The 24,509-nt window shown below is 36.5% G+C and overlaps 1 long non-coding RNA gene across 1 annotated transcript; it reads left to right on the top strand.

Moving 5' to 3' along the window:
• Positions 1–1,344: 1,344 nt before the first annotated feature.
• Positions 1,345–3,246, top strand: LOC127413441 (uncharacterized). Its single transcript, XR_007892591.1, has 2 exons — positions 1,345–1,623; positions 2,514–3,246. It is a non-coding gene; the product is annotated as an uncharacterized LOC127413441 (long non-coding RNA).
• Positions 3,247–24,509: the final 21,263 nt, after the last annotated feature.

Genomic DNA, 24,509 nt, shown 5'->3' with positions numbered 1-24,509 from the left:
TCTATCTAGCCATAAAATATGTTGATCTAATATAAACAAAAACACTATAGTGTGCATTTTATTTGGAAATAAACTGCTCATTTATAGATTATCCTATACTGTGTTTTATTTTATGTTTTTATTATTATTATTATTATTATTATCATTATTATTATTATTATTATTATTATTATTATTATTATTACAAACAGAGTAAAAGAGAGGGAGATTTTAGTTTTAAAAAAAAAAATTCGTCAGAGTGGTGTGAAAGTTTGTAATTTAAACTGTATTTTATTTATAAACATATAAAACTGAATGTTCTAGAATGTAAAACTTTAATGTGATATGATGGGGGTGAGATTATAGCTGGGTACGGACTGATTTTTGTCCGGAGAGATGAACGGTTGATGTAAAATATTGTAATAATTTGTGTAAGTAAATCATTTGTTGTGTTGTTGGACCAGTATGTAGAATTTCATGGAAATAAAATAGTTAGGCTGTTTAGTTGTGCAGTATATTTGAATGGTAGATTATTAAATACTCCCGTCGACTAGGGGGAGCTGTGATGCGTGTCGTGTTCTCAGTGGGCTTCTTTACTGTTTGGAGAAAGTGCCGCCACTTTTCCCTCGTGATTTTCAAGGTAAAATGGTCTGTTTTGCATCTGTTTTTTTCATTAATCATCTATGACAATTTGGATGTCAATTTAACTAACAAAACTGGAATGATGGAATAATAGGGTTCAAAACAGTGTTACTATGAATGCAGACTTTAATACAGTGAAAAAGACACTATTAGCATAACATAAATATATAATTAAATGGTCTAATTAAATAAACATTTCCAACATTCTTTTGAATGTCCATGTACTAAAATGAAATATTTGATGCCATGAGTGTACCTTCATTTACTATTACTATTATTTTGAATGGCCATGGAAAATGAAGCAATGTGATAACAATTTTACCTGGTCGCAAAAAGTAGTCCGTTAATTTACCTGATAAACTTTCACCTTTTGCAGACCCTTTATGCTTCGCAGAGCTAATGTGTGCTTCTAAATCACTTGCACCTTTATTAGCAACTGACACATAAGTGTCATACATTCTGCTTCCTACGGATCTTGACCTGGATGAATGCATGGGAATTTTTTGTGCAAATCTTCTGTAAATTTGCACTTTCGTTTGGGCATTGTTTCCATTCAGCTGTCATTTGCTGCTACTGTCAAACAACTGTTTGATGCCGAACACAACAGCACTTCACACGTTCGCGGAGAGATTGACAGGCAGGAATTTGGCCAATAGTTGCTGCAAGCCTCTTATAATCGACCAATTGGTGTGCGAGAAGGCGGGACTTACAAAGAGGGGTTAAAGCAATGCAAATTTTTGCGCACACACAATGAAGTATTAGACCAGATGCACATCATAATGCAACTAAAGCTGAATCCCTGACATTTTCACATATTTAGAAATCCTGGCCGGCCGCTTTTTTAAGGTCCGAAAAAGAGGACATGTCCGGGAAAAAGAGGACGTATGGTCACTCTAAGACAGTGCAGTGGTCAAAGTCGTCCAGGGCAATGGAAAGCAAAAACGCTTTCTGTGTCAATCACCTATACAAGTTAAACATTCTGCTTCCTGTGGGTCCTGAACGGTAAGAGACATAGGAAGATCGTTTGCAATTCCTCTGCATTTTTGTTTGGGCATTTCAGTTTAGGTGTCATTTGCTGCTGTTGTTAAGCTACTGTTTGATGACGCAGAGCGCTACGTTTAGCACTAGTTCGTGCACTTCCTGAGAATAATGATTGACAGGCGGTTTGAACAATAGTTGCTGCAGACTTTGTACAATCGACCATTTGTGGCGTGCGAGAGGTGGGGTTTACAGAGAGGGGTTAAGGAATGCAAATATGCGCACGCAGAATGTATGATAATGGCAGCGTTGCCAATTCTGTGTTTTTGCCCTTATTGAACACTTTGAAACGGTTCACAAATCAGAAATGTAGTGATTCATTTGTGAATGATTCAGCAGATTCAACTTGCACAGTTGGCAGGTCAGTTCGAGTCACATTTATTTGCATTTTGCTGTTTACATACTTTCAAAAGCAGATTCACAGCAAGTCATGGTATTATGTCTATAATGCATTTATGCTGTACATTGAGCATTTTAGGGGTGGGCATGTTGCTAATCAGTGATCAAAGTGTTGAAATAATTTTATAATGTTTTAGTTCATCTATTAGTGATGTTTTAAAAATGAATGCCTACTTACTATTTATAACTTTTGTCATGTTTTGTCCATTGTTAAAAGGAGTGGGGTTTTTTTGTTGTAACATTTTGTCCTTTTGTGTAAAGGAGTGTTTTATTATTATTATAATTATTTTTTTTGTTTGTTTTTTTTTTTTTTTGTGGGGAGTATATTTGTAAAAGAAATATGGACATTTGGATCAACATGACAATAAATAGTTTCATTTTACAACTGTTATTTAAGAGAATACATTAAACTATAATAAATACTTCATTGATGTTATTTATGTTTATGTTTACAGATGCCACGTGGAAAAGGTTTTCGCCGGTCCCAGGCTATGAAGAGGCGGATTGCTGAGCGCAATTTGCTGAGCACTTCAGAACAATTGACTGAAGAAGTGATGCCCCATGAAGAAGACACTTTAACAAACACTTGCCAGAACTTTCCAATGTTTTCCAAAACTTCTCAAATTTTGCCATAGCTTAACAATACTTCCCAAAACCTTTCAAAGCTTATCAACACTTCCCAAGACTCTTGTCAAAACTTACCAAAATGTGAACAAACTTTTCAAAAGTATTCTGAAACATCTTGCCAAATTCATGAATTAACATCTGTCATAAACTCTTCTGATGTGTTACAAAAGGTTGTTCAAGGTTCCTTTCATCAAGGAGACAAGCGCTTTAGTGTAAACCAAAATCGGCAGTGTGCAGTCAATAGTTTGACAGCTGTAATGATGAGTCGGCTGAAACATGCTAAGATGGACAACAGATGACTTGAATGCTGTTCTGCTGCATGGAAATGAAATGTACACATCAATGCGATTACAGGGTAATATACATGATCCAACAAGACGAGGTTATATTGCTGTAGCAGAATTGCCAACAATCCACACATTCTGTAATACCATTTATGGTATTAATTTATGATGAATCACTAAGAGATGTGTCCATGTCTTTAGAAGAAGCACTTCAGAGGGCTTTGTTACAATCTGATGCATGTTTATTAAACATTAAAGACCATATTTGTGCAGTCAACATTTGCTGTGGTCAATTCTCATTCACGGAACAGTAAAAGTTTGTGTGAAAATGGTGCAGGCACAAGTGTTGTAGCTTATTGTGATGACATACACATGTTGTATAATCATGTTATAAACCTTGCTACATCACTGAATGCTCAGGGAATACCATTTGAAGTGACTGGTGTGAAAGCAACAGTAATCGGTAAGGCTACAACTATTGAGACAACTCGTAAGTCTGGTCAACAAGGCATTGTCACACAAATTTCAACTCCAAGGACTGATGAGCACAATACGTTTTATGTTGGTGATAATAGTAAACAAATGTGTGTGGGCACATCAGCAATTTTTTGCAAATCAGAACGGACATGTCTGTTTTCAAATGAGAAGAGACATGAGCAGAGTCAGTTAAAAGTTACACAGGTTAGCAAGTTACCTGATGATAATTTACTGATGGATGACATTATTGTAGATACTGTCAATAATGAGTTCAATTTCAAACATTTAACTTCTGCAGATCAGGATGCTTTAAAGCATGTTTGTGCACGTTTACAATTGACTAATGAAAGTATTGGTGTTAAAGGCACAAATGTGTGTTCTTTATGTGTACCATGTAAAACCAAGTGCATTAAAAGAGATGGCAATTGCTTATTTAGATCATTAGCACATGCAGTATGAGGCAATGAAGAGAAACACCTGAAAATTTGACATGCAGTTGTGTAACATCTTGAAGATAACAGTTCTACATTTGTGAGATACTTAAGAGAAGAGTACAGGTCCGTGAAACATTAATTGACACAGTCTAAAATGTATTATTCTGGACCGTGGGGCACTGAAGTAGAATTGTTTTCTGCAGCTGACCTTTTTAAAATAAATGTAATGACCTTTAATGATGACAGATTGAATGCATATGTTCGTACTTAGTTATTTACAAATAATGCAATCTATTTGAAGCATTGCAATGGCAATCATTATGAGGTTGTTACATGTGTTAAACATAGAAATGAAGTAAATGTTTGTGCAGAAGCATGTACAATTGAAGTGGATCTTGAAAGCATAAATTGTCATTTGTGAAAAAGGAAGTTAAATGACACAGCTGAGTACTCCAAATGTAAAAGAGAATGTGAGCGATACCACAGCAATAGTCATTTCAGGCAGAAACAAATAGAGAGCTAAAAATCTAAATACTGTGAAAACAATGAATACAGGCAGAAAAAGACTGAGAATTGTAAAACAAAATATTGTGAAGACAGTGATTATAATGAGAAAAAACTTCAAAACATTTGTAGTATATATAAGAATGATATTAATGTACAACAGTCCAAGCGTGAAAGTTCAAAGCTGAAGTATTCCAGGAGTGTTCATTTTCTAAAATTAGTTTGTCAGTATTCTCAAACCAAGCATAAAACTAATAAAGCTTTTAAAGCAAGTGTTTGTGAATATTCCAAGAATAAATATCGCAGAAATCCCATCTTTAAAGCATGTGTTTGTGAATACTCTAAAAGGAAATACCATGATGATGAAAACTTTAATTTGAGTAAAATACAAAAAGCATCCAAAGCTTATGCAAAATAGTGGCAAAAACAGAAAAACATTGATTTTATTATTAACCAGTTTCATAAAGAAGTGAGTATTGGTCCAGAATTTGTTTGCTGTGTATGTCATCGTTTATTGCTCAGAAAACAGGTTACTGAATGTAGAACAGACTGCTATAAAATCAGAGGGCAACAAATTGCTGATTAACTGAAAGATGCATCACACTAAAGTATTTACATGTATGCAAAACTGAATGTGAGAATGCTTGCCATTTATTTGGTAATCCAGCTTGTAAATTGTGGATTTGCTATACATGTCATTGAAAAAGTCTTGGTAAAAAATTGCCTGAAGAGAGTGTTGCAAACAATATGTATTTGGTGGACATTCCAAAATAATTAAAATGTCTAAACTCATTGGAAGAACATCTTATTGCACTTAATATTCCTTTTATGAATTTGATTTGTCTTCCCCGTGGAAAACAGAAAGGCTGCCATGGTTCCGTATGTATCCGTGTGTACTCCTATTAATACCACAGATGTCTCAAATATTCTTCCACATAATGAATGTGATGAGCACATGATAAGAATAAAACTGAAACGTAAATTAACATACAGTATAAAGGTCATTATGAATATAAATATGTCCACACTGATCGTGTCAGAAATGCTGTCTTATTTGGTGAGACACAATAAGTGGTATAATGATGTGGAGTTTAATGAGCAGTGGGTAAACTCTTTGAATGCAGCTGAAGATATAGACAATGATGCTGGTGATTATGAAATGGAGCATGAAGATGTTGCAGATAAGACTGACAATGAGAAAGCAGATGGAGATCAACTAGAGGAGGAAATAATTTAGTGGTCTTTTGTCAGACACATGTCTACAACCTGTTGATTTGGGGTCAGATATTATTGATCAACATTTTCATGATGTACTCTAAATGTAGCACCAGCTGAACATAGCAGTCCTGTTAGATTGTTATCAGATAAAACCAATGAGGCAAAGTGCTTCCCTGTTCTGTATCCTGCTGGTGGCCCAACATTTCATGATGAAAGACCAGAAAAAATCACATTGTCACGATACCTGAATGCACGAATACTAAATGCTGATGGACGTTTTGCGCAGAGCACAGACTTCATTTTTTATGCACAGTATATATCGGAAGTTGATCAAATTGTTTCTAATGTCTCAATTGCATTGCGCAAATGTTCTGAGAAAAATGTCTCTACAAAGGTAACAGCCAAAATGCTAACAAACTCTGATTCCTTGCAAAGAATATGAAATTATGATGAAGGATATAAGTTTATAAGAGCAGTCAGAGGCACACATCCCTATTGGATGTCTACACAAAAAGATATTTTTGCCCTGATTAGACAGCTAGGCATACCAACTTTTTTGCATCTTTTAGTTCTGCTGATCAGAGATGGCCTGAAATGTTGAACACCATTATTAAGCAAGAGGGGAAACAAATAAATGTGGATGAATTGACTGGTCAGAAAAATGTGAACTCATAAGAAGAAATCCTGTCACTGCCGCAAAGATGTTTGATCACAGTTGGCATTGTTTTCTGAAAGATGTAATTATGTCACCAGCTAAACCTATTGGTCAGATAAAAGACTACTTTTATTGTGTTGAATTTCAACAACGTGGTTCTCCTCATGTTCACTGTCTGTTTTGGGTGGAAAATGCTCCAAAGCTGAATGATCATGATAAAGACAATGATCCTGTGGTTGCTGACTTTATTGACACATACATAACTTGTGAGACACCATCAGAAAACAACACTAAACAGTGAACAGTGTTCAGAAACACAGTACAAGACATTCAAAAACATGCCGGAAGAAAAATACAGTGTGTAGATTTAATTTTCCACGACCACCATCTAGCCAAACCTTTATTACAACAGGAAGAAATGCAGATGAGTTGAAAGGGAATGATGGACATGCCACTGGAAGTGCAATTATAAAGAAAGTCAAAAGTGCATTGCATTGTGAAGTGAGTTTTGATTCAGCCGATGCCTTTTTCATCTATTGGGATTGATCAAGCTATGTTTGAAGAAGCATACAACAAATGTTCCAAAACGAAAAGTATTGTATTGAAAAGAAATCCAAAAGATGTTTGGGTGAACCAGTACAATAGAGATTTACTGTGTGCATGGCAAGGGAATATGGATATTCAGTATGTTACAGATGCTTTATCTGTAGTGGTCTATATACTTACTTACAACACAAAAGCAGAGCAAGAAATGGGACTCTTGCTTCAACATGCACAGAATGAAGCTATGAATGGAAATCTTGAAGCTAAAGCATCATTAAAGCAGTTGGGAAGTATCTATCTACATAACAGAGAAATTTCAGCTCAAGAGGCAGGGTACAGACTGACAGGCATGCATTTGAAGGAAAAGTAAAGTACAATTTATACCAACAGGACAAAATCCTGTAAAAATGAGCTTGCCATTGAAAATGCTGCAAAACAAAGTGGTATACGACCAGTCTGATGATGAAAGCAGTTTCTGGATGACAAGTGTTGTTGACAGGTACAAGAACAGACCAGAGAGAGAACCACTAGAAAATCTATGTCTAGCCAGTTTTTGTTCTGAGTACAGAGTTCTGACAAAATCAGAGGGTTTCTCACAAATGAAATCAGAAATAAATGAAGTAATTAAACTCAATAACAACTGTGGCTGTTAAACGAAGGACACAAACTGAACCTGCAGTAGTCAGGTATCCAAGATTTTTGCCCACAAAAGATCCAGAAAAATACTATAATTCTTTGCTGCAGCTTTTTTTTTTTTTTTTTACATTATGATGACTGTCAGCTCAAACCTAGCAACTATGACACATATGAGGAGTTCTACAACAGCGGTCTCATAAAATGTGGTCATAAACTGCAAAAAGTGAAATCAATTGTGGATGGCAACAGACAATTGTTCGAAAAGGAAAGTGATAAAATGGAGCAAGCTAAACAGCTTTTGGAGCAAGACATTAATCTAGAAGATGCCTGGGGTCTAATATGTCTTGAAACAGAAAGAGAGCATCATGAATGTATAGAAATGATGAAGGATAAAGTATTGCCTGATGAAGATGACACTCAAAAATGTATTCCTGATCTTACAGGAAACCCTCAAACTGTTTGTACTACTGAAACAAACCCCACTACAATGCCTAGAGATGTTGCATTACATTTACAAAGGTCATTAAATAAGGAACAATCTGCTGTGTTCAATAAAGTCAGGAAGTGGTGTCTACAGAAAGTACTTGGACAGAACCCTGATCCATTTAGATTATTTTTTACTGGTGGAGCCAGCACAGGAAAAAGTCATTTAATTAAGGCAATATACTATGAATCTACAAGGATGTTATCTCAGCTGTCAGAGAGTCCTGATGACATTACTGTGCTTTTAACAGCTTCAACAGGAGTGGCCGCCTATAACATTGGTGCTGCAACTATTCATAATACGTTCTCAATTGGTGCCAATGTCAGATTGCATATCAACCTCTTAGTGATGACAAAATAAATTCATTACGTACCAAAATGGGTACTTTGCAGATTTTGATTATTGATGAAGTCTCAATGGTTGACCATCGTCTTTTGTCATACATTCATGGAAGGCTGCGACAAATAAATCAAACTGGTGATTACTCTCTTTTCGGAAAAGTGAGCATTGTTGCTGTAGGTGATTTCTATCAGTTACCACCTGTGAAAGGAGCTGCTCTCTATGCTGATACAAAAGGAGTAAACCTATGGGAGAATAACTTTGAACTTGCTGAATTAACTAAAGTTGTTAGACAACAAGATTCAACTTTTGCTGAAATGTTAAATCGGCTGAGGGTACGTAAGAAAAATGAATGTCTTACTACTACTGATATTGGCATGTTGAAAAAATGTGAAACAGGGGTGAACTGTAATGATCTTCACATATTCCCTACAAATGCTGAGGTTGATACAACATTGAACGACTACATGAGTCTTGCCCAGAAGCAATCAGTGTACATGCTCAAGATTATATCAAAAATTCTAAAACTGGACGAATGGAACATAAAGTTGGATATCATACTAAAGTTTTTAACTCATCTTTGTCTAAATGTGTTTCCTTGGGTATTGGAGCAAGGGTTTTGTTGAAGAAAAATATTGATGTTGCTGATGGTCTTGTCAATGGTGCTTTTGGTACTGTTGTCCACATAAGTGAAAGTAAAAAAGATGATGATGATTTCCCATCAGCTATTCATGTGGACTTTGATATTCCAAATGTTGGTAAAATTTTAAGATCTAGAACATGTTAGCGATTTTCCCAAAATTCAACTGTAATTAAAGTACAAGAAGATCAAGTGACAAACAATGGTGGTATAAGAGAGTTTCCACTCAGATTGGCATGGGCATGCACAGTTCACAAAGTGCAAGGACTCACAGTAGATAAGGCTGTTGTATCACTTAAGAAAATCTTTACAGCAGGACAAGCATATGTTGCATTGAGCCGTGTAAGATCTCTTAGTGGATTAATAATTGAGGACTTTAAAGAGTCAGTCATATTTTGTAATGACAAAATTGAGTTGGCTATAAAAGAGATGCAAAAATTTGGAAAAGTACAGTTTTACAGAGTCACTTGATGCACTGAGAATAGCACTACTTAATGTACAAAGTCTGAGAGTTCACTTTCAAGATATTCTGGCACATACAGTTATAATGAATGCTGATTGTATTTGTTTGACAGAAACATGGCTAACTGTTGATGACAAAGAACAAGAACCACAAATACCAGAATTTGTGTTCAAACACAATCCAAGGGCAAACTGTTATGACAACAGCATTGCACTTTTTACTGAATTAAAACACCAGAAAGGTGGTGGAGTTGCAATATATTGTTCTGAGAACATTGAATCTAATATCTTTATTCCTGAGCTGCGGAACTTAGAATGTTTATACTTAGTTGTTCCACATGTCAATTTGACTGCTGCACTTCTGCATAGGCCTAATTCATATAAAACTGATATGTTTCGACAAAACTATTATTACATATTATTGAAAAGATAGAGAAGCATCCAGGACAGAAAATAAAATAATCATGGGAGACTTTAATGAAGACATCTTTACTTCATCCACAACTGTCAAATTAATGGAACAACATGTATACACTCAACATGTACAAAATCCAACCACAGAAAAGGGTACATTAATAGATCATGTTTATACAAAATATATAGATGGTATAACTGTTGAAGTTGTGCAAACATACTATAGTTTTCATCAGGCCATTCTTGTGTCACTGGTGTAATAATATGTATTGTCATGATTTGTCATTTCCTGCCTGTTATCTTGGACTCCATTTCCTATGAATCATCACACCTGCTCTCACTCAGTCATTAGCCATCCGTTAATATATACTTGCCTGTTTCATACCATCTTTGCGAAGTCTTGTTGTCATTGTGCAAGAATTTCTGAGCCGTTTTTATGTCTGTTCTTGTGTTTTGACCTTTGCCTGTTCCTAACTTGCCCTTAATCTGCCTCCTTTGTTTTGTTTACCAGTTTGGTCTACTATACTGTGTAAACGAAGTTAAATAAAGTCCTTGCATTTGGATCCTCTCTTGGCTTCCAGCCTGTGTATCACATGTATAAAGATTACACCGGCCACTGGGGTGGGGGGTAGGTAGGACACAAGAAACAAGGCGGCTCCCTAGGAGAGGGTAGTGAAGACAAGGTTGGCTGGCACAGGGGTTCAAACATGTAAACAATTAAAGAGGCATTCAGTAGATTTTTTAGGCTAGTGTTAACATCGCTGTTCTTCATTTACTTTAAGTACACCATTCAGTGTACACTATTCAGATGACTCTTCCCCAAGCAATGTGTAAATCTTTTAAAATTTGCATCAAACTACTGAATGAACCATTAATTATGGTTACACTAAATCAAGCTATTAAAATGGTTTTAATATAGCTTAAATTAATTATGTTTCATAAACTAACCATATAAATAACTTTTAAAAATCTACAACAAACACATGTTGCTAATGTGTACTGGCAAAGATGTTATGTATTTTTGAAATATATTTGGTTTCAGTTTTTTGCTTCCATCTCAACCCTCTTGTTCTATTCATGTAATTTCTGACATGAATGAGAGTAAAAAATTGTGAAAAACAAAAAAACAAATTCAATCTTAAATTTGTTCAAAATACCTTTGGTTTCTCCAAAACATTGCAAAAATAAATAACTACAAAAACATATTTTTTTATATTATGATATTTGTTAAATATTTATTGAATGCCAAAATCTTAGAATATGCTTCTTATGTTTTGGTCAAATTTGAACTCAGGGTAATTTTGCAAGGGTCAATGGAGATTCTTGAGTGCAGAGTGTCATAAGATATTTCTCTCTAACACACTCACACACATGTCCCCCCAGCTGCCCACAGACCACAGATATAGGCATATAATTTTCCAGTTAAAAGGCTTCTACATAAACCTATGGCTATTGTGAAAACAACTGTATAAAGACTTTCTCATTCATTTTTGACCCAAACATCACAGTGGGTAAATATTTTAAACAGAACATGAGGAAAACTGGCTCCAACTTTAAAAACAATTTTTAAAACTGTGCCAATCAACCCCATAATCCATAGCTAAGGGAATGGCTTTTGAATAGGGCATGCTGCAGGGATTGGGCAAATAACATCATGGCAGAAGCTGCAAATAATTGAAAATGATGTTTCTTCATAGACTTTACCAATACAAGTCTGTACTTAACAGAGACAATGATCAAAACTGCACATCAGCCTTCTAAAAATATCAATGTCTTATTGTCCATGTACAACAGTTTTTATTTTGTTGTGACTTCAAGAAAAAATCTGGGATTGGAGGGGTGCAGCATGCCCACATTTCACAGTTATGTCATAATGTGCCAACTACTATTACGCAATTATTTTTTAATTTACATTCATGCATTTGGCAGACACCTTTATACAAAGCGACTTACAGTGCCCTTATTACAGGGACAATCCCCCCAGAGCAACCTGGAGTTAAGTGTCTTGCTCAAGGATACAATGGTGGTGGCTGTGGGAATCGAACCAACAACCTTCTGCTTACCAGTTTAGTGCTTTAGTCCACTACGACACCACCACTCCATAGAAAAACATAGAATCAAAACAGATTAACTCTTTTGATATTACTTTATAAATAAAGTTGTGTCAGCCAACCCAGGTGTCCTCTGTTGTTTTTTTTTTTTTGTTTTTTTTTTTGTTTTTTTTATTATTTTTTTTTTTTATGTTTACTTTGCTCATTCCACTTGTATTAATCTTGAATTTTGGCAATTATACAAAACCTCACCCATAAGAGTTGTCACTTATAGCATGAGTATAGTTTGACATTTGGGTTATGGTAGCCAGATCATGATACTGAGTAGTCAAAATGGCTAACAGTAAGAATAAAACAAGAATAAAACTATATTTTTCATTCTGATTAATACATTTTCTGCCAAAGATATATATTATCTTTAGTAATATCTTTCAATTGGTGAAAAAATTGTTCGTATGCAACTTAAAACCCATCCTGCAGTCTTCTGTTAAACAAGTGTTATTTTTTTTATTTTCAACATATAATGTGATTTACCTGAATTACCTAAAGAAAAAAAAAAAAAAAAAAAAAAATGGTTAGTGCAGCAAATTATGCCCAAAACCTTGAGGCTGTGTAGTTCTACTTACAGTATTGTTTTTATTCTCTATGATGTAAAAATATTTTTCACTGAGTAATGTACAGCTGATTTTATTTAAAAATGTAAGAAAACTATTATGTGAAAAACAAATATAAGATGCCAAAAACTGTAATGTTTCTTTCACATTCACTACTAGGAACCTTTTTCAAGCCACAAACCATCTGGAGCTTGTGCACAACTGAACTTCTGAAACATGAACATCTCATCCTTCATCTGGTTAAAAACAATTGAACTTCTGAAAGAACCTCACCTGGTCCCTCAACACCAGCTCCATAGCCAAGAAAGCCCAGCAGCGCCTCTACTTCCTGAGAAGGCTGAAAAAAGCCTATCTCCCACCCCTCATCCTCACAACATTCTACAGGGGAAACACCGAGAGCATCCTGAACAGCTGCATCACTGCCTGGTTTGGAAATTACATCGTATCAGATCGCAAGACCCTGCAGCGGACAGAGAGGACAGCTGAGAAGATCACTGGGGTCTCTCTTCCCTCCATTATAGATATTTACACCACACGCTGAATCCACCAGCATTGTGGATCACCCTACACACCCCTCACATAAACTCTTCACCCTCCTGCCATCTGGAAAAAGGTACAGAATTATTCGGGCCCTCACGGCCAGACTGTGTAACAGTTTCTTCCTCCAAGCCATCAGACTCCTCAATACTCAGAGACTAGACTGACACACACACACACACACACACACACACACACACACACACACACAGACTCTGAACTGAACACCATCCCACTCCCATTGCAATATTTGCACATTTCTGTATGACTGTATTGCATTTTTTGCTGCTACTGTACTTATAAAAATATCGTAATTAATTTATTGTCGCTATTATATACTTTACCTGGCTGCTACTGCAATAACTGCTATGTCCATATTTGGTATAAGCTTATCTGCTGAATACAAAGTCATAGCACGTTATATTTAAATTTACACCATTTTTTAATTATATTGTTACTCTTTGGCACCTATCTTTTGCACTGCCTGTTATATTGGACACTTCCACAATAAAACTGTGTACTGCCCTACACTGTCACTTACTGTGCCTATTGTCCTGTTTTAGTAGTACTTTACTGTCTTGTGTTGTTATGTAAAAATGTGTAGATCTTATTTAGTTCTGTGTCATCTCATGTGGTTAGTGTATTGTTTTATGTAGCACCATGGTCCTGGAGGAACATTGTTTCATTTCACTGTGTACTGTACCAGCTGTATATGGTTGAAATGACAATAAAGCCACTTGACTTGACTTGATATACATTGTACTTATACAACAATGGCTAATGAATGATTGTATGCCTCTAGAACCATACCATATATTTTGATGTATTTTCTTTATAATTATGAAAGAATAAATTAAATTAACACGGTTATATTTTTATTACTATTAGTGTTTTTGCCTTTGAACACCTTTTTTCTTTTCATAATTTAATGTTGTTTGGGCAAATGTTATACGAGTAGTAGAGTACAATAACAATAAAAAAAAAAAAAATAATGTTACGAATTGCTAAACTGGTGTGGATAGATTATACAGTGGCAGTTACCAAATTCTTAAGCTACCTTCACAACACTAAATATCACATACATTTAATTTTAAAATGTCAAAGCATTGCCAATAAAGGGTTTGAACTCAAGAAGCAAGATTTGATGATCTGACCCAAATTTGTGACAATACAATGAATGGCACACAAAGAGTACAATAAGTATGTTTCTGTAGATTTCAAAATGGCAAATAAAATTTATGAGAAAAGGCCAAATTAAAAAGAGGTTCTACACCTTTTTAAAAAAAGGTGCAGCCGACTTCTCAGGTAGATTCAAAGCGTAAGTGTCAATGACAATTTCAGTGAAAACAGTAATGATTATTGTGCTGGTGTGATGGAAGTTACAGTAGTGATGATTTTATGTAAAATATTTTACAAACTATAAGGAGAATTACTTATTACTTATTCATATATTATACTTTCATATAACTTTTGTCCAATAGGTGGTGCTGTCAACCAAATTGATATGGTATTGTGAAAGTAACAGTAAAACATAGTTGCATCACAATTAACAATCAAAGAGTGGCAGAGATACAGCCTCAGATCCTTATATTTTTGTGAAAAGCTGCAAACAGCAATTATAGTGGCTAAGCAGATCAGCATTTATAGAAAAGTGATATATTTTTTGACCACAAGGTTGCATTGTCCTGAAACTTGTTAAATGCCTTCAGGGGATTGTACTGATGATGCGTACAAAGTTTTGTAATGATACGGCAATACAATAGTGAAATACAGCATTTTACGACAAAATCCAAAAAGTCCAAAATAGGAAAATCTGGTATCAACAGACTGTGTATGTTGCACTGAATCTAAAGAGACAGGTTTCGTGATTTTCAGCCAAAGCGTTCGAGAGTTATAAGCCAAAAAAGACTGGTCTCCTGACCAGTAGGGGGCAGTGCACCAAAACGCTGCAGATAAACTCTACCTAGGGCCTAATGTTGATGACAAGTACCAAGTTTCGCCACAATTCGTCAAAGCATTGCGGAAAATCTGCTCTGTTACCATCTGGGCATGATGGCTATCACATGTAACAAGTTTTATTAGGCCAAAGCATTGCCAAGATACAGCCATGAGGACTGTTTGGAGTGTTCTCAATCAAATTCACTGCTATATCAATTTACATAAAAGAGGAGACATCTTTTTTTTTGTTCGTCAGCCAGTTTTTGGCACTTACGATAAAAATTTTGCCATGGTCCCCAGTCTATTTGAAAATATAATAATGACGAATCTTATATTGGTGGTTTCATTCTGATTGGAAGAACAGCCTAGAAGCAATTCGCTAAAGTAGTTTCGGAACCTTTTCCAAAGTGGCAACAGGCCATAGGGCGAACCGTGGCAAATGTGGTATCGTAGCAAGTGCTCACGAACGTAACAAAACCAGTCGTGTGAAAATCGACCAATGCAAGTAAAAGTTATAAGCACCCCAAAGTTGAAAAATAAAAATTTCACCACTAGGTGGCGTCAGACCCAAACTTCTCAGGCACCTTCAGGGCATTGCACTGATGACACGTACAAAGTTTCGTAATGATACGCCAATGCATTCGTGAAATACAGCATTATGCGACAAAATTCTAAATGGCCGATGTCCAAAATGGCCAATGTGAGGAGATAAGCAAGTGTTGTTTTAGAATGGTCATGATTTTAAAACAAACTGGTCAGAAGTTATAAGCAAAAACATTATTTTTTCATATCTCATGAACCCTAGGTGGTGATGTTCCATAACTGTGCAGGTACCCTCAAATCAGGATGGCTATGACATATACTAAGTTTGGTCCGAATATGCTAAAGTGTTACGGAGATTTAGCCTCACATCCATTTTGGCATGCTTGCCATCTAATTTGTCAGCCCAGGAGGAGTTCAAAAAGGTATGTTTTTAGAAAATTCATAATGGCGGACACCCAAAATGGCCGACCTAAGAAAATGTAAAATCATTCGACTCTGTATGCCCCTCAGAATCTAATGAGGCCAGGTTCATGATTTTATGACAAAACATTTAGAAGTTATAAGCACAAATGTGCTTTTTTCATATCTTGTGAACACTAGGTAGCGCTGTTCTGAAACTGAGCAGTTACCCTCAAGACATGATGGCTATGACATATATAAAGTCTAAATACGCTGAAGCTTTATGGAGATATAGCCTCATGTCCATTTCGGCATGCTTGTTTGTGTGTTATTCGAGAACGGTTTGACTAATCAACTAGCATTCCTTTGAGCATAACTTTTTGTCGACATGGTCTGCAGATTATGTGTTTTGATTTTGGTGAAAATCGGACAAACGGTCTAGGAGGAGTTTGAAAAAGTAGGTTTTCAAAACAAAACAAGTGGCGGACAGGAAATTTGCTTGATCATGACATAATTGGTATCATTGTTCTTGGCATGAACCACGGAATCTATCAAGACCAGTCTCATGACAGCAGGCAAAAGGAGTCAATATCTATTAGCATTTTTAGAAATAGCATTATAATTTCTGACCACAAAGTGGAATTCGTTGAAGTGCCTTTCGAAAATGGTATGGTTTATCAAAATTCTATGAATATATTTTTGTTGTGAGTGCCCCTAGATGATTCAGGCCAATTTTCATGCAAATCGGACAAACGGCCTGTGTTCGAAAAAGTATGTTTTTCAGAAAATTCAAAATGGCCGACATAGGAATTTTTCATATCGTTGGACTTGCTATACCCCACTGAATCTAATGAGACCAATTTGATTTTATGACAAACTGTTCAGAAGTTAAAAGCAAAAATTATCTTTTTTCATATCTCGTGGCCACTAGGTGGCACTGTTCTGAAACTGAGCAGGAACCCTCGAGTCATGGTGCCTATGACAAATAATACGTTTGGTATGAATATGCTAAAGCATTACGGAGATATACCCTCATGTCCATTTTGGCGTGCTCTACGTCTAATTCGTTGAAACGCCATTTGAAAATGGTATGGTTTATCAAAATTCTGTGAATAACATTTTTGTCATAAGTGCCTCTAGATGATGCAGGCCAATTGTCATATAAATCGGACAAACGGCCTAGGACGAGTTCGAAAAAGTAGGTTTTTCAGAAAATTAAAAATGGCGGAAATATTTTCATGAAGGAAAATGACGTCATAAGGATGAATTTTGTTTCTAGGACTCACGGTTCAAAAGTTATTAACATAAACGTGAGTGCAAATTTGGGCAGTTGGTGGCGCTAGAGGGTTTGAGGTAGAGACGCCAAATTTGCTGTGGTAACACATCAGACTGTCTGTGTGCCAAATTTCATAACTTTACCTCAAGCGGTTCTATGGGCTGCCATAGACTCAAGAGGGGAATAATAGTCTTTCGCCCCTTCGGGGCTTGACTCCTAATAATAATAATAATAATAATAATAAGAAGAAAACTAACGAAAACAATAGGGGTCTTTCGCCCCTTTGGGGCTTGACCACCAATAATGATAAGAAAGCAATCGAAAACAATAAGGGTCTTTTGTCCCTTCGGGGCTACGGGCCCTAATTATCCTTTATTAAAATTCAACTAAGAGTGTTTAAGCATCATCATAGTTTCCCCACAAATGACAAGACTCAAATGTCTGACTATAAATTCTGTAAAGGGAGTTTTCATTCAGAGGTTTAAACCAATGATATGCTCCTTCACAGCCCGCACTCAAATACTATTGGCTCACGCTGTGGTCAGTCTTTAAAAGTAGGACAAAGCAATACAAATGGAATTTGCATGTCTACAAATGTACAAAGACACATACCATAACCGTTTTCGTGAAAACAATTCAGCAATTTTGTCAAATGCTGGGCTTCACTTTTATCAAGTTCAAGAAAAGCTTAAATATCTTACTCTGACTGTGCACCAAATTGCAGCATTTCCATTCGTATTTCATGTCATTTTAGCTCTATAATCTTCAGTCATTTTTACAAATAAATTGGGGATTATGTGCATACCTATAAATGTTCAGTCAGTCAGCAGATCCTTGTTCATGGACTGAGGGAATCATTTTAGTTTGCGAACGAGTATACCGATACATTCAGTTTGTTCATGAAGTAGTCTCGTCTCGTTCAGACTCAGATTAAGCCAAGGGCATATTCGTTCAGCGGGTGAAACCAATAATATGCTGCCTTACAGCCCACACTCGAATGCTATTGGCTCGGGTTAAAGTCAGTCTTTACAGGCATGAAAAGCCATAAAGCAGTCTCACGCTGAGTTCATTCGCTACAAAAGGGAGAAACTTCACTGAACAAGAAATATGGAGTCAGTGTATGGAGGTGAATGAGAACTTAGGAATGTGGCCAAAGCCAAATACTTTATTCGGAAAGGCATTAATAATGACTTCAAACAAATAACGAATTCATCTGAATAATACAAAAAATATTCGGAAGACTGATCATCCAACGAACATTTGTGGAGGGGCCTCACCATATATTTTCTTGTGTCAAAAACAGGAAACTCAGTTAACCATATGTGAGCAGTTTACCATATGTGAGCACATTCCATTCCCACACAGGCCTCTACACAGACACACTCAGTATGATACATGCTTGACCATCAGAAATAATTGTAGAATAAAATGGCTATATTTACATTGATTATACTTGATTCATTTATATTCAACTTGATACAAATATTCCACATTATCCCCCCTTTGGGACTTAAGTATTTACCCAGAGTGCAGTTTCATAATTCAGTCACCTAAGTTATGCTATCTAGTGACTAAGTTAAGTCACACAGCTTCACTACCAATGACCAGATTATGCAACCGCACTCAGGTGGAGATTTCAGAACCAAACATCTCCATTCAAGTTTGATTAAGAATGGAGTAAAAGATTCTGTCTCCCTATACCTTCATTCAATAAATGAAACATATAAGCATGTTATAAGCATGAGCGTGCAATTGGTTCAGCCTTGCCTGTGGTTGTCACGGATATGTAGAGTATATTGTTGTGGTTTCTGCCACCTCTGTGAAACATCACTCTTTAAGTCTTGGGGTTTTGATGCCAGAAGATAGACTTTATTATCAGAGATAAAAAAGCCGAGTTGTTCCCATCACAACAACTACAACAACTCCAACTAAATGGTTTGCACCTGCTTATATACATATCATCTACCAAGGAGTGGCCAATAAATTCCATACATATCACCATTCCTATTCTTTGACTCCAATCTGTTTATTTTAAGAAGTGGACAGGAGACACCTGTGGAGGAACCTCAACATATATTTTCTCAGCAGTCATGAGAGCAGTTTACTATATGTGAGCACATTCCTTTCCTACACAGGCTTCTCCACACACACACTAAGATTCATGCTTGACAATCAGAAATAATTGTAGAGTAAAATAGCTATATTAACATTGATTATACTTGATTAATTTATACTCAACTTGATAAAAATATTCTACATAATCAAACATAAAACAAAATATTCATCATAATATTAAGAGTTCTTCTTTTGTGTAGATATCTTCAACCCAGATACTTTGGCACTGTAGAGGGTCACCCTTTAGGCTAGCACTTACACCCAGCGTGTGGCTCATCTTTATTCATCTTCTTAATCCTCATTTAAGGTACTTCAATCCTCATCCAATGTTTGTGAATCCCAGTTTGGCTTATAATGCCAATCCTGATAATATACACTTTGGTTACACTCTAAAATCACTTTCCCATTATCTTGACATCTTAGCATTTCCATTTGTTTAACCATGGCTTTGATATCTAGTGACCTCAATAAAGGAAGTACACAACAAAACAATAGCCCTCCTATCATTATTGCAATTCCCAAAAACATTCCCAATTTAGGAAACCATGCTCCCCATGCTCCTAACTTTAGATCAAACTAATCCCACATTTGATTATCTTTTCCAGCATTTGCTTTAACCTCGGTTCTTACGTTTTTTAATTTACTCATGACTTCACTAAATGTTCCCCCCGCAATAGTATGATTTGGTATAAAAGTACAACACTGATCTCCAAACATAACACATACACCCCCTTTGTCTGCTAATAACCAATTAAGAGCCTGCCTATTTTGCCATGTCATTCTACTTGTTTCATGTACTTGTTCTCCTAATGCAGATAAAGCATCATCAGTGTAATTAATAAATCTCTGTTGATTATAGTAAATATAATTTATCCATTCTGTGTTTTTATTTTGTGTGATCCAAATTAATATTGATTCAAACCCTGCTTTGACTTCATCTCTAACCTTAAATTCATTAGTGTGGCAGCGGGGGCAGGGGCATGGTCAAGCATCTCTCCGGAGAGAGAGAAAGCGGTAAGGGCGCTTACACCTGAGCTAAATTATGTCTAACACCTGTCTCTAATTTCAGTAAGCACGGGGAGAGCGGATAAATAAAGCCACACCGCAAGTAGAAAGGAGAGAGAGCCTGGGCACCACAGAGCCGAACAAGAAGCAAGAGTTTTTGTTATGATGAGAGTTTTATTTTGGTGAAGCAGTGTGTGATTAAAGTTCAACTTAGTGAATATTGCAAAGAGAAAAATAAATCCTTACCTGAACCAGGAAAGCTGCTTCTCGCCTCCTCTTTACAATTAGTTATACCCCTGGTTTGACACATTAGGGTCTGTTTTATAAGCTTTCTTAGTTCTATTCTTATCTTCCTTCATGAATTGTCCTAATTCCCACTGTGCCATGGCAATTTCCTGGATCAGTCATACTCTAACACATATTCCTTTCCATCCTAGTGGTAAGGAGGCCATAAGTCGTTCTTTTCCACAGACCCAAAAGAAGTCTACCACTATTGTCTGATCTTCATATAACTCTATTGAAGGTAACACTATAGTTTGATTTTCACATTCTTCTGGATATATTTTCATTCCCTTTATTAATCCTTGTGCTTGAAGTACTGGTGCTCTTACAGGTACATTTGATTGCCAAGCATTTGTTTTTTTCTAAGTACCAAATAGTAGCACATCTTCCCTTGAATTCTCCCAAATCATGAGTTCCTTCAGGCTTACTATAGCACTCATACTCTTGACTATAATCTATGTTGTACCATTTTGGGATTTCTACCTTTCCTTCTTTTATTTAAATGTTTTATTTTATATCCCAATATCTACACCAGTCTCCCCAATGTGGTTTATTAAATTGATCCTTAAGGATAGAATTACCCGAAAAAGCCATGCTGAGCAATAAGGTCTAAAATGCTTTTTTAGATGACAAATGTTTCTATTAAATTCAGCACATTTTCGATAGTCATGTGGATTTGGAACTACTATTACCTTGTTTAAGGGTGATTTGGAACACAGTAGGCAATTTTCCATACCTGTCTCTCTTGCTGTAAACGTTGCCCATTCATACCATTCATTATTTTGCGCTGTTTCCCATAAAATATTTAAGTAGCTAATTTTCTCATTACTATTGATATCATTATCAAAGTTTCTACGTTGTTTTGATATATTTTGTTCTTTATTCAATTCTTGTTCTGTTGGGGTTATTATTGAGTTGTTACTGAGTCTGACCGAGGGCTGAAAAATCAGTTGTAGGGAAGTCTGGTTGAAATTTTGAGCAGTGGTGTTGGCTGTAGCTTGGGCTTGTAGTAGAGAAGCTTGGGTGGTATTGATTGTGGCTTGAGCTTGTAGTATCAGATGCAGTAGGTATGTGATGATCATCAGACATGCTATTTGACTCATTCCTTCCACTCTCTTGATTCTTTATGCTTTGCTCAGCTCCTTGTGCATCTATTTCTGAGCTTTTGACATTCTGCACTCTTTCATCCTGTGTCTCTGGTCTCTCCTTACTTTCTTCCATATCATCTGTTTCAAGTCTCTCTCCTTCTCTTTCCTTCCCTACTCTGGGAACTCTTGTGCAGTGGTTTAGATGATATCAGGTGGTGCTTCCTTCTACTTGGACTGCTGTTGGAGTAGCTGTCACCACTTTGTAGGGTCCCTCTCTCCTGGGCTCATTCCACTTTCCCCTTGAATACACTCAAATATACTTGGTCACCTGGGATGACTGGACAAGATGTCTCTGTCTCCTCTTTGGGCTCCTTTCTCTTTTCCTGTAAATATATAGCTTTATGTATTGCAGTTAGTTTCTTCATATAAGACCTCAGTTCCATTTGCAATTGCTCTTGAGGAGGCCCTTTGTAGGGACCTCTGCAATATGGCACAGGCATGGGTCGACCCGTAGGCATCTCATGCGGTGTTAAGTGCGTGTTTCTGTTAGTTTGCATACGATAGCTCATTAGTGCAAGAGGTAAAGCATCAATCCAGTTACGTTTAGTACTTTAAGTTTGGCCTTGAGGGTACCATTTACCTTTTCTACCATCCCTTGTGATTGTGGGTAATAAACACACTCTAGTCTCTGTTTTATTCTCAATTGCTGCAATACTTGTTTTACAGTTTTTTGAATAAATGCTGATCCATTATCTGAACTTATTTCTGATGGTATTCCAAATCTAGGTATTACTTCTCTCATTAGAAATGTAATTACTGTTCCTGCCCCCTCATCTGCTGATGGTATTGCTTCTACCCATCTGCTAAATCTGTCTATTACCACAAGCATATACCTTTTGCCTTGTACTCGCTTTATCATGTCCACATAATCCATCACCAGGTGCTTGAATGGTCCTTCTGGTACTGGTATGTGGCCTATTGGTGTCACTGTTCCTTTCCAAACATTGTTTTTGGCACAAACTTCACATGTGGACAGAAAATTGTCCATCATTGCATGTAAGTATGGAGACCAATATCCCTGCTGTTTCATTTTCCTTATCACTTCCCCCCTTGTGCAATGGTCAAAACCATGCACATCTGGAATGAGAATGTTTAAAAGTGAGGTTGGTGCAATGATCTGTCCTTCATGTGAACACCAAATATCTTGTATGTCTTTCTTGGCTCCTCTTTGGTGCCACATGGAATGTTCATAAGGACCCGCTTGTTGTTGAATTCGAATAATATCATCCAACTGAGGTTGTGGTTCTATAAGAACTACTGGAGCTAATACTGCTACCCGACATCTTGATGCTTTTTTATCTTCCAAATCTGCTATGTTGTTACCCTTAATGACAAAGTCATTTCCTTTTTTATGAGCCTGACATTTAATGACTGCTAATCGTTTTGGTAGCATCATAGCAGAAATTAATTGACCTATCTGTTCAGTATGTTGGATGGGAGTTCCATCACTCTTTTTGAAGCCTCTCTGTTTCCACACTGCTCCAAACAAATTACATACACCATGTGCATAAGCTGAATCAGTGAAAATATTTGCTGTTTGTCCCTTTGCTAATTGACATGCAGTCGTGAAAGCTTTTAATTCTGCTAATTGAGCAGAGCAAGGCTGTACACAGTGTTGGGATATTACAGGCACAAATTCCTCCATTTCTTTCTTTACTACTGATTATCCTGTATGATTTCCCAAATAATCTTTAAAACTAGAACCATCCACAAAGTAAGTGACTTCTGCCTCAGAGATTGGTGTAGACTCAAGATCTGGCCGTAACCTAGTGAATGCCAATGAATTAGCCACACAGTCATGTGGCTCACCTTCATAAGCCAAAGGAATCAATTCAGCTGCATTAACTGCATTACATCGCTTAATGGTAACATCTGGATACATAAGTAGTGATGAATATTCAGAACAAATTTTCCTTGTTCTAGTAACTCCACAATTTTGTGATGCGTATAAATGGTTACTGGGTACCCCATGGTTAAGTAGATTCTTTCTCATATGCGTAATATACTGCTGCAAGGCCTTGTTGGTAACATGATGGGTAACCTTGCGCTACATTATCCAGCTTAGTGCTATAGTAAGCTATGGTTTTTTTTCCTACCACTGCAGGTCTCTTGCATCAGTACAGCTGATGCATAGCCATCAGTTCTGTTTGCCACATACAGGTGAAACGGTATAGTGTAGTCAGGATTACAGAGGGCATGTGCCCTTTGTAGTTCTTTCTTTATAGACTCAAATGCTAGCAACGCATCTGTATTCCATCTTAGTGGAGTACTTACATTTTGCAGTCCTGCTTGTTTCATGATTTCTCTCAGTGGAGCTGTTTTTACTGCATACTCTTCTATCCAATCAGAACTGAAGCCAATCATTCCTAGGAAAGTCATCATCTGTCCTACTGTTTGTGGCAATGGTGTTTTATTTATGCCTTCTAATTGATCTAGGGCTATAGCTTTTGTGCCATATGAGATCAATCGTCCTAAATATTCAACCTGCGGCTGGCAATACAGTAGTTTTGTTTTGGATGCCTTGTGACCTCCTTGAGCTATTTTAGTAAGTACTTTAATAGAATCACTATGACATTGTTCCAATGATGTGGAACAAATCATCAAATCATCTACATACTGCAGCAGAGTACTGTCTATCATTAGTTCTTCTAAATCAGCCTTGAGAACCTGATTGAATATATGTGGTGAGTGTTTAAATCCTTGCAGCATTCTGGTATAGGTATACTGTTTACCAGCATATGTGAATGCAAACAGGTGTCTACTTTCCTCTGCCACCGGAACACTGAAAAAGGTGGAGCATAAATCAATCACAGTAAAGTATTTGGC

Source organism: Myxocyprinus asiaticus, chromosome 22 (genome assembly GCF_019703515.2).
Source record: "Myxocyprinus asiaticus isolate MX2 ecotype Aquarium Trade chromosome 22, UBuf_Myxa_2, whole genome shotgun sequence".
Lineage (NCBI taxonomy): Eukaryota > Metazoa > Chordata > Actinopteri > Cypriniformes > Catostomidae > Myxocyprinus > Myxocyprinus asiaticus.
The sequence above is the reverse complement of the archived record's forward strand: the minus strand, read 5'-3'. Positions and strand labels throughout refer to the sequence as shown.